The 11,051-nt window shown below is 42.2% G+C and overlaps 1 protein-coding gene across 2 annotated transcripts in view; it reads right to left on the bottom strand.

The window, feature by feature from the left end:
• METTL25 (methyltransferase like 25) overlaps nt 1–11,051 on the bottom strand; it is a 222,507-nt gene that overhangs the window by 19,575 nt on the left and 191,881 nt on the right. The gene's annotated exons all lie outside the window — the stretch shown is intronic.

Here is an 11,051-nt window from a genome sequence, read left to right as displayed (position 1 = left end):
AGTTAGGCAGTGGTGAGCTGGATGTCAATCAAGATAACGTCAGCTGTGATGCCTAAAGGTGGTGTCACACACAGCGACAACGACAACGACGTCGCTGCTACGTCACCATTTTCTGTGACGTTGCATCGACGTCCCGTCGCTGTCGCTGTGTGTGACATCCAACAACGAGCTGGCCCCTGCTGTGAGGTTGCCGCTCATTGCTGAATGTCCAGCTTCATTTTTTGGTCGTCGCTCTCCCGCTGTGATGCACAGATCGCTGTGTGTGACAGCGAGAGAGCGCCGAAATGAAGCGAGCAGGGAGCAGGAGCCGGCATCTGGCAGCTGCGGTAAGCTGTAACCAAGGTAAACATCGGGTAACCAAGGTGGTTACCCGATATTTACCTTCGTTACCAGCCTCCGCCGTTCTCATGCTGCCAGCACCGGCTCCTGCTCTCTGCACATGTAGCTGCAGTACACATTGTGTAATTAACCCGATGTGTACTGTAGCTAGGAGAGCAAGGAGCCAGCGCTAAGCAGTGTGCGCGGCTCCCTGCTCTCTGCACATGTAGCTGCAGTACACATCGTGTAATTAACCCGATGTGTACTATAGCTAGGAGAGCAGGGAGCCAGCGCTCAGTGTGCGCGGCTCCCTGCTCTCTGCACATGTTGCAGCACAGTGACGCGTGTCGTTATGATCGCTGCTTCGGCTGCTGTGTTTGACAGCTAAGCAACGATCATAACAGCGACTTACAAGGTCGCTGCTACGTCACAGAAAATGGTGACGTAACAGCGACGTCATTGTCGCTGTCGTTTAGTGTGACCCCAGCTTAACATAGCAGAAGATAATGCCCTGCTGTGTCTACAGGACATCATAGGAAATAAGAGAATCCCAGCAGGAGCTGGGCTCACAGCAGAGCTGGTAGGCAGTTAGTAGCTACCTACAAATAGGTACTAAGTTTAATATATATATAAAAAAAAACAAAACAAAAAAAAACCCCAAAACTCCTGGAAAACCCCTTTAAAGTGAACCAATCACCAGGATTTTCCTATATAACCCAATAATGTACTTGATTCCATGTGGTTCAACCGCTTCTTTATTTCTCTTAAAGAGAATCTGCCAGACAGTTTTAGCTATGTAATCTGAGATCAGCATGATATAGGCGTAGAGACCCTGATTCCAGCAATATCTCACTTGCTGGTATACATGCTGTCATATTGATACAATCACTGTTTTCTCTGCTGCAGATGTAGAAGTTCTCTTACAGCGCAGCAATCACCAGGATTTTCCTATATAACCTATAGCCAGTGCTATACTGGTGCTATCAGGCTGATTCTATACATACCTTTAGTTGTCAGCTAGGATGTAAAGGTTTTGAAAGAGAAGCTAGTAAAGTTTGTAAAATGAGCACCTTTTGATTGGCAGCAGCTGCCAATCAGTTGATAGCTGCCTGCCCGTCCTCCCCTATCCGTTATTTATGCTAACCTAAAGCCAGTGCTATACTGGCACCATCATGCTGATTCTATACATATCTTTAGTGCACAACTCGGATGTACAGTACAGACCAAAGGTTTGGACACACCTTCTCATTCAAAGAGTTTTCTTTATTTTCATGACTCTGAAAATTGTAGATTCACATTGAAGGCATCAAAACTATGAATTAACACATGTGGAATGAAATACTTAACAAAAAAGTGTGAAACAACTGAAAATATGTCTTATATTCTAGGTTCTTCAAAGTAGCCACCATTTGCTTTGATTACTGCTTTGCACACTCTTGGCATTCTCTTGATGAGCTTCAAGAGGCAGTCACCGGAAATGGTTTTCACTTCACAGGTGTGCCCTGTCAGGTTTAATAAGTGGGATTTCTTGCCTTATAAATGGGGTTGGGACCATCAGTTGGGTTGTGCAGACGTCTGGTGGATACACAGCTTATAGTCCTACTGAATAGACTGTTAGAATTTGTATTATGGCAAGAAAAACACAGCTAAGTAAAGAAAAACGAGTGGCCATCATAACTTTAAGAAATGAAGGTCAGTCAATCTGAAAAATTGGGAAAACTTTGAAAGTGTCCCCAAGTGCAGTGGCAAAAACCATCAAACGCTACAAAGAAACTGGCTCACATGAGGACCATCCCAGGAAAGGAAGAGCAAGAGTCACCTCTGCTGAGGAAGAGAAGTTTATCCGAGTCACCAGCCTCAGAAATCGCAGGTTAACAGCAGCTCAGATTAGAGAACAGGTCAATGCCACACAGAGTTCTAGCAGCAGACACATCTCTAGAACAACTGTTAAGAGGAGACTTTGTGCAGCAGGCCTTCATGGTAAAATAGCTGCTAGGAAACCACTGCTAAGGACAGGCAACACGCAGAAGAGACTTGTTTGGGCTAAAGAACACAAGGAATGAATATTAGACTAGTGGAAATCTGTGCTTTGGTCTGATGAGTCCAAATTTGAGATCTTTGGATCCAACCATCGTGTCTTTGTGCAACGCAGAAAAATGAACGGATGGACTCTACATGCCTGGTTCCCACCGTGAAGCATGGAGGAGGAGGTGTGATGGTGTGGGGGTGCTTTGCTGGTGACACTGTTGGGGATTTATTCAAAATTAAAGGCATACTGAACTAGAATGGCTACCACAGCATCTTGCAGCGGCATGCTATTCCTCCCAGTTTACGTTTAGTTGGACCATCATTTATTTTTCAACAGGACAATGACCCCAAACACACCTCCAGGCTGTGTAAGGGCTAGTTGACTAAGAAGGAGAGTGATGGGGTGCTACGCCAGATGACCTGGCCTCCACAGTCACCAGACCTGAACCCAATCAAGATAGTGAAGAGCGAAGGCAAAAGGGCCAACAAGTGCTAAGCATCTCTGGGACTCCTTCAAGACTGTTGGAAGATCATTTCCGGTGGCTACCTCTTGAAGCTCATCAAAAGAATGCCAAGAGTGTGCAAAGCAATAATCAAAGCAAAAGGTGGCTACTTTGAAGAACCTAGAATATAAGACATATTTTCAGTTGTTTCACACTTTTTTGTTAAGTAGTTCATTCCACATGTGTGAAATCATAGTTTTGATGCCTTCAATGTGAATCTACAATTTTTAGAGTCATGGAAATAAAAAAAACTCTTTGAATGAGAAGGTGTGTCTAAACCTTTGGTCTGTACTGTAAAGGTTTTGAAACACAATCAAGTAAAGTTTGAAAAATTAATAGCTTTTTGAAAGGCAGCAGCTGCCAATCATCTGATAGCTGGGGTGGGTTTTGATAGCGATTCCTGCCTCTCTGCTTGTCCATCCTCCCCCTGTTATTTATGCTAACTCTATTATAGAATCGTTTTACTAAAGGCCGCTTTACACGCTACGACATCGCTAGTAATTGCTAGCGATGTCGAGCGCGAAAGCACCCGCCCCCATCGTACATGCGATATCATGTGATCGCTGCTGTAGCGAACATTATCGCTACGGCAGCGTCACATGCACATACCTGCTCTGCGACGTCGCTGTGACCGGCGAACCGCATCCTTTCTAAGGGGGTGGTTCGTTTGGCGTCACAGCAACGTCACTAAGCGGCCGCCCAATAGAAGTGGAGGGGCAGTGATGAGCGGGACGTAGCATCCCACCCACCTCCTTCCTTCCTCATTACGGCCGGCCGCAGGTAAGGTGAGGTTCCTCGTTCCTGGTATCAGCTATGTTGGCTGAGGCCACGCCCCTTTTGCTCACATGAGTATGACATTAGCACAGGTCCTTCTAGCTACTTAGTAAAACGATTTTATAATACAGTTAGCATAAATAACAGATAGGGGAGGACGGGCAGGCAGCTATCAGCTGATTGGCAGCTGCTGCCAATCAAAAAGCTGCTCATTTTACAAACTTAAAGGTATGTATAAAATCAGCCTGATAGCGCCAGTATAGCACTGGCTATAGGTTATATAGGTAAATCCTGGTGAATGGTGCGCTTTAAGAGAACTGCTACATCTGCAGCAGAGAAAACAGTGATGGTATCAATATGACAGCATGTATACAAGCAAGTGAGATATTGCTGGAATCGGGGTCTGAGCGCCTACATCATGCTGATCTCAGATTACATAGTTAAAACCGTCTAGCTGATTCTCTTTAAGAGAAATAAAGAAGAGTTTGAACTACATGGAAGCAAGTACATTATATATTTAAAAGAACATAGTAGCCAGACAATCAAAGGGATGCAGGGATGGGAAACAATTGCTGGACTGTACCTTTAAAAGCAATTAATGTTACAAGACAGTAAGACATATTACATGGTGTCAAATATTGGTATGTTTTATAGCAAAGTATAAAAAGAACAAAAAGCGAAAAATACATAGCAATCGCAAAAGTAGAACACAAATTGAAAGACAAAGTGTTGCTTAATGAATTCACTTTTTAAAAAAGACCCAACATTTCTAATGCAATAATAATCGTAGAGGAAGGTAATGTATTTGTAATGAAAGGTAGACTCAAAATAGCTGCAGTAACTCAGGCATTCAGTCAGTTTATCCCCGCAACATAAGGAAGATAAATGGAGACACCAGGGTGCTGTGGAGCGGTTATAGATATTGCAATCACAGGCAAAATGGTTCTGTTGTGTATTTACGACACGTTTTACAGAGTACTGTAACCTGGTAATGTGATACAAGCTTACAGGACGACGTCTGCACACTGCGCTATTGTGGAATATTTTGGCAGTGATTATGCCTCAAGTCATGTAAGTTAAAGTGATTTGTACACAGATAAAACCATCCAGTTACCATGCTAAAAACCCGCTATTACCACCATAAGACAACAAAGTAGGACCGCATGCTGTTACCTACTAGAGTTACGGAACTCCGTGCAAGGCCAGGCGTTTGTAAAACCCATTTACATGCTACACTGCTTTAATGGGAAATGATTTCAAAGGAGTTGGGATTTCTCCAACAAGAATCTGTATCATGGCAGTAAACCGGCTTTCAATACAATTACCTGAATCTGAAAAAGCATAGACCAACCAATTATTCAGGGCATTGTTTAACTGTCATGAATTCCCTGGCCTGCCAAAAATTGGACTTTTAGATAGAAGTAAATCCTTGTTGCAACCACAAAAATGCAATTTCCTTTGACATTTTCATTTAAATCCCACATTGGGCAATAACACAAGGCGATCTTTATTTTTTTTTATCCGGCATAGTTAACTGGATAATCTGAAATTCTTGAAATGAATGTGCTAAAAGCCTATAATAGATTAATTTCAGCATAAACGAGCTTGGTTTAGGACAATGAACTCCTAAGCAGGATTAAACACCTTATACTGATCTAATAAACACTGCGTGTAGCTTTATCAATATTGTATTATCCAGCAAATCCAACAATGTAAGCCACAATAATGATTCGTATGGCAATAAGGTGAAAGAGCACTACAGTGATCATTACAAATGCTTCCTAATATACAAGGGGTACACAGTGCTACCTATTATTCTATATGGAATGCAGCACAACAACCACAAAGACTATACAGAACAGCAGATATTCTGTTAAGGCCGCTTTACACGCTGCGATCTCGCTAGCGAGATCGCTAGCGTGCGTACCCGCCCCCATCTTTTGTGCGTCACGGGCAAATTGCTGCCCGTGACGCACAAAATCGCGCGGACCCGTCACACTACTTACCTGCCTAGCGACGTCGCTGTGACCGGTGAACCGCCTCCTTTCTAAGGGGGCGGTTCGTTCGGCGTCACAGCAACGTCACTAAGCGGCCGCCCAATAGAAGCGGAGGGGCGGAGATGAGCGAGACGTAACATCCCGCCCACCTCCTTCCTTCCTCATTGCCTGCGGCCGCAGGTAAGGTGAGGTTCCTAGTTTCTGCGGTGTCACACATAGCGATGTGTGCTGCCGCAGGAACGGGGAACAACATCGTACCTGCAGCAGCAACGATAATTGGGAATAGGGTGGCAATGTCACCGATTAGCGATTTTGCACGTTTTTGCGATGATTCAAAATAGGTGTCACACGCAACGACATCACTAACGAGGCCGGATGTGCGTCACAAATTCCGTGACCCCAACGACATCGCTTTAGCGATGTTGTAGCGTGTAAAGCGGCCTTTACTCGCAGATACTGAAATAAGAATCATTGAGCTGCCACCAACTGTAATACATCATCACCACCACTTACCTAATTATATACCATAGATGCTCCAAACAAAGCATGATGTGTGAAATTTGCTGCCTAACAACTGGCAAAACCATCTGGTACTATGGAAGCTCTGGTCCTATGTTACATGTCTTTACAATCTGGCTGCATTATACAGTCATTGGCACCCTTGAAAATGTCCCAGAAACGGAACATCAAGATCTCGGGTTCTCTTCTCTGGCTTTGATTCTCAAATCCTCAGACAGTTCTCCTCTCCTCTTTTTGACCTTTTTTGGAAGTTCGGTTCCGAGAGTACCATCGAACCTTAGAAAAAGTTTGGTTTGTGACCCAGACTTGACCCAAACCTTAATGGAAGTCAGTAATTGAGCAGTTCCTGTCTCCACCCACATGCAGCCAGCCATAAGCAAAACATTTCCGGGGGAGGGTGGGTGGTGTTTTTACATTTTTTTAATTTTTGTGTTTGTGCATACTACATCTGATCATGCTGATGTTATCCCCAGTGGAAGCTGTTCAAACACTGCAAGCGGCTCGCACTGGGCTGAGCATCACTCATACCCAATCACAGCACTGTTCGCTTGAGCGATTTACACTCGTAACTCGATCAAACCCGAACTCTGCTTTTTTTGTAGTTTGCGTTCGAACTCCAACTTCAGATTGGCTCATCTCTAATTGCGGGCACCATGTCGTATTTGCAGGATCCTTAAGTTGTTTAAAAAGCAGAAACCACCTCAAGTGACCAATTTTAGAAATCAGACCCATCAAAGAATTCATCTAGAGGTGTGTTTAGCATTTCAAACATTTAGGTGCTAGCTGAACTTCTTAAAATGTGGATTAAAAATTAAACTTACATTTTTTTTTAAAATGTTGTTTTAACCCAAATTTGTAATTTCTACAATGGATAATAGCAGAAAACAGACCTGATAATTTGTTAGGCAATTTCTCCCAATTGTGATTATACCTTTATATGTAGTCAAAGACTGCTGTCTGGGCACATGGCAGGGTTCGTAAAGGAAAGAGTGCTATTTGAATTTTGGAGTGTAAATTTCTCTGGAATAGATTGTGAATGCCATGTGGCAATTGCCGAGCCCCTTACATACTAAAACAGCAAAAGCCCCCACAAGTGAAGCCAATTTGGAAACTATACCTCTCAAGGAATTCATCTAGAGGTGTCATGAGCATTTATATCCTACAGGTGATTCACAAAACTTTATAACATTTAAATGTAAAAATTAAAAATTTCATTTTTTCCACTAAAATACTGCTTTAGAACCAAATTTATACACGGGGTAATAAGAGAAGATTGACCCCATAATTTGTTATACATTTTCTCTCAAACAAAGTGATAACAGTGTTTGGGCACATGCAAATCTCAGAAAGCAAAGAGGGATATTTAATTTTTGAAGTGCAAATGTGGACACCGTGTTGCATTTGCAGATCCCCTGAAGTAACAAAAAGCGAAGTAACCCCACTGTACAAATTGCATTTCTCAATGAATTAATCAGTGGCTGCATTGGCTATTTTGTAACATCTACAGAATGCTTTTTTTTCTGGAGAATTGCAAATATGTCAGCCTAGTGCCCATACATTGTGCTCCCATATATTGTAGCGCCCCCATACTTTGCACCCAGCTTGTGCTTTTGGAGACATGCACTCCATAAATCAGATGACCTTCAGCACCCACAGTAACAGTCACAGAGGGCTCATGCTGCCAAAGGAGTCTTTTAACCTTTTAGATACCACTATCACAATTGACAGCGCTATTGAATGATTAATATGCCCCAATCTGTTCCAAAATAAGTTTGGGCTGATGCTCAAGGGTGTCAGTTGTCAGGTACATTTGTTACCCACAGGATTTTCAGCGAAGGGGGGACACTATTTACTAATTCACGATTTTCGTTTTAAAAGCGATGAGGGAATAAGGCCCCTTTATGGAAAGCCGTTTTTATGCACATCAGCAGTCATTAAGGGGTTAATAAATCCACAGAACTATAGATAAAGTGGAAATGTAGCTTAGAAAATGTACCAGAATTGTCTTTAAAATTGTCTATAAGTTGACACATACTATGGCCCAGATCAATCAAAATTGGCATTGTGTACACCAGTCTTGAGGAAGGATGCGCTGGTGTAAGAAGCCCTAAATCCATCAAGAGGTGCCTTTTAATAAATTTGGCGTATACAACAGAAATGAAAATTATGCTTGGAGGCGCTAAAAATAAATTGGGAAAAGGCTGAGCACTCCAGATTATCTCCGGCCTTAAAATATAGATTCCAGAACCTGAAAATGTCCGATCATCTCATGACGTGCTCCAGATTCGGCACTATCTAACCTGAAGAGTCCTGTATATACATTACTGAGTATTAAAAGCTTACACCATGATAAGGTATTAATGCTGGGCTTGACAAGTGTATTTATAGTACCATGTAATGTATCGAATGGCTCTATCTCTCCATAGGAAATCTCTTTCAAGCAGACCTAAAGTTTAGTTCACGAAATGAATGTAAACACCAAAAAAATCCTTCCAAGGAATGAAACCTCAATAGCTGGAAATGTATAAGAATTGGCAATGATTTATGGCAGATTATGAGAGTTACCACCTGGCTTTTCTGAAGTAATGGACACAGCAAATTGAATCTTGGGAAATCTGAAGCAGTAAAAGCAGTTACAGAGACAGAATAGCTATCAGTGTGTCCTAACGCAAGCAATTATCATTAGTCTAATGTAGTTAATGAGTAGGCAGCCTCAGCATTAAAGTTTGAGACAAAACCTTACATCATGCACAGCAATCTCGTCTGTCAGAAATTTAAATAAATGACTCACACGATGGCAACAAAGGGAATAACCTATTATATTAGTCTGCATCAGATAACTCCGATCTGCCCGCTGTGTCTGCAGGGGAAGCAATCACACAGTACTGAACAGCTACTAATAGGGAAGTGTAACAATTAAAAAATGATACAGATACATTACACATTTCTGCTGAATAGAGAATGGTTAATTAAAAAGAGTGTTGACCATGATAGAGTTATCCTTTACTACATTTACTAAAACTACACATTACCATGTTAACGGGTAAACATTAATTATTGCAGATGTTTGATCAAAGCTTTATTCCTGTACTCATATGCATACTCTTCTGTTACAAAATAAAGAGCGGTTATAATAAAAATGTTGCAAAAAAAATGTAATCTGCATCATGTATCAAGTGCATCATCAAGTGCTGAAAAAAAAGTTTTTAGGTCATTTAGGAACCGGTCACCTTTAGAAATGCTACTTACCTGCAGATATAGTGGCAATCTGCTGGTAAATATAATCTAAACCATGTCTGGTGAGCTCACTGGAAAATTAGCTACAGGGAGAATATAAAACATTATTTTCCCTGTAGCTGCTCACTTCCAGTTATTATGGCGGTGTAGGAGGCTGTTACATTCACTCACTACACAATAAGTGTGCTATAATCACTCCTTGGCACTCTAATTGACCGCCTCCTCTGCACTGTATGTAGGTAGTGTGTGTGTGTGTGTGTGTGTGCGCGTGCAGATCAGGTTGTCAACGAATGTGCAATATGCTCACTGTATAGTGAGCGGTGACGGTAACAGCCCCCTGCACTGCCCCGATGACTGGAAGCGAGCAGCTGCAGGGAGAACATAACCTTATATTAAGTAAATTATAAAAACAATTATAGTAAACATTCATAAGCACAGGTTTTCTGAAGGTAAACACCACTTGGCAATTTGTTAAAATGGCAGTTAGCACTTTTCACATATTATTATTATTTATTTATAGAGCACAATTGATTCCATGGTGCTGTACATGAGAAGGGGGTTACATACAGAACACATACAGTTAGGTCCAGAAATATTTGGACAGTGACACAATTTTCGCGAGTTGGGCTCTGCATGCCACCACATTGGATTTGAAATGAAACCTCTACAACAGAATTCAAGTGCAGATTGTAACGTTTAATTTGAAGGTTTGAACAAAAATATCTGATAGAAATTGTAGGAATTGTACACATTTCTTTACAAACACTCCACATTTTAGGAGGTCAAAAGTAATTGGACAAACAAACCAAACCCAAACAAAATATTTTTATTTTCAATATTTTGTTGCGAATCCTTTGGAGGCAATCACTGCCTTAAGTCTGGAACCCATGGACATCACCAAACGCTGGGTTTCCTCCTTCTTAATGCTTTGCCAGGCCTTTACAGCCGCAGCCTTCAGGTCTTGCTTGTTTGTGGGTCTTTCCGTCTTAAGTCTGGATTTGAGCAAGTGAAATGCATGCTCAATTGGGTTAAGATCTGGTGATTGACTTGGCCATTGCAGAATGTTCCACTTTTTTGCACTCATGAACTCCTGGGTAGCTTTGGCTGTATGCTTGGGGTCATTGTCCATCTGTACTATGAAGCGCCATCCGATCAACTTTGCGGCATTTGGCTGAATCTGGGCTGAAAGTATATCCCGGTACACTTCAGAATTCATCCGGCTACTCTTGTCTGCTCTTATGTCATCAATAAACACAAGTGACCCAGTGCCATTGAAAGCCATGCATGCCCATGCCATCACGTTGCCTCCACCATGTTTTACAGAGGATGTGGTGTGCCTTGGATCATGTGCCGTTCCCTTTCTTCTCCAAACTTTTTTCTTCCCATCATTCTGGTACAGGTTGATCTTTGTCTCATCTGTCCATAGAATACTTTTCCAGAACTGAGCTGGCTTCATGAGGTGTTTTTCAGCAAATTTAACTCTGGACAGTCTATTTTTGGAATTGATGAATGGTTTGCATCTAGATGTGAACCCTTTGTATTTAAGGTACCGTCACACTAAGCAACTTACCAGCGATCCCAACAACGATAGGGATCGCTGGTAAGTTGCTAGGAGGTTGCTGGTGAGATGTCACACTGCGACGCTCCAGCGATCCCACCAGCAACCTGACCTGGC

Source organism: Anomaloglossus baeobatrachus, chromosome 4, assembly GCF_048569485.1.
Source record: "Anomaloglossus baeobatrachus isolate aAnoBae1 chromosome 4, aAnoBae1.hap1, whole genome shotgun sequence".
NCBI lineage: Eukaryota > Metazoa > Chordata > Amphibia > Anura > Aromobatidae > Anomaloglossus > Anomaloglossus baeobatrachus.
The sequence above is the reverse complement of the archived record's forward strand: the minus strand, read 5'-3'. Positions and strand labels throughout refer to the sequence as shown.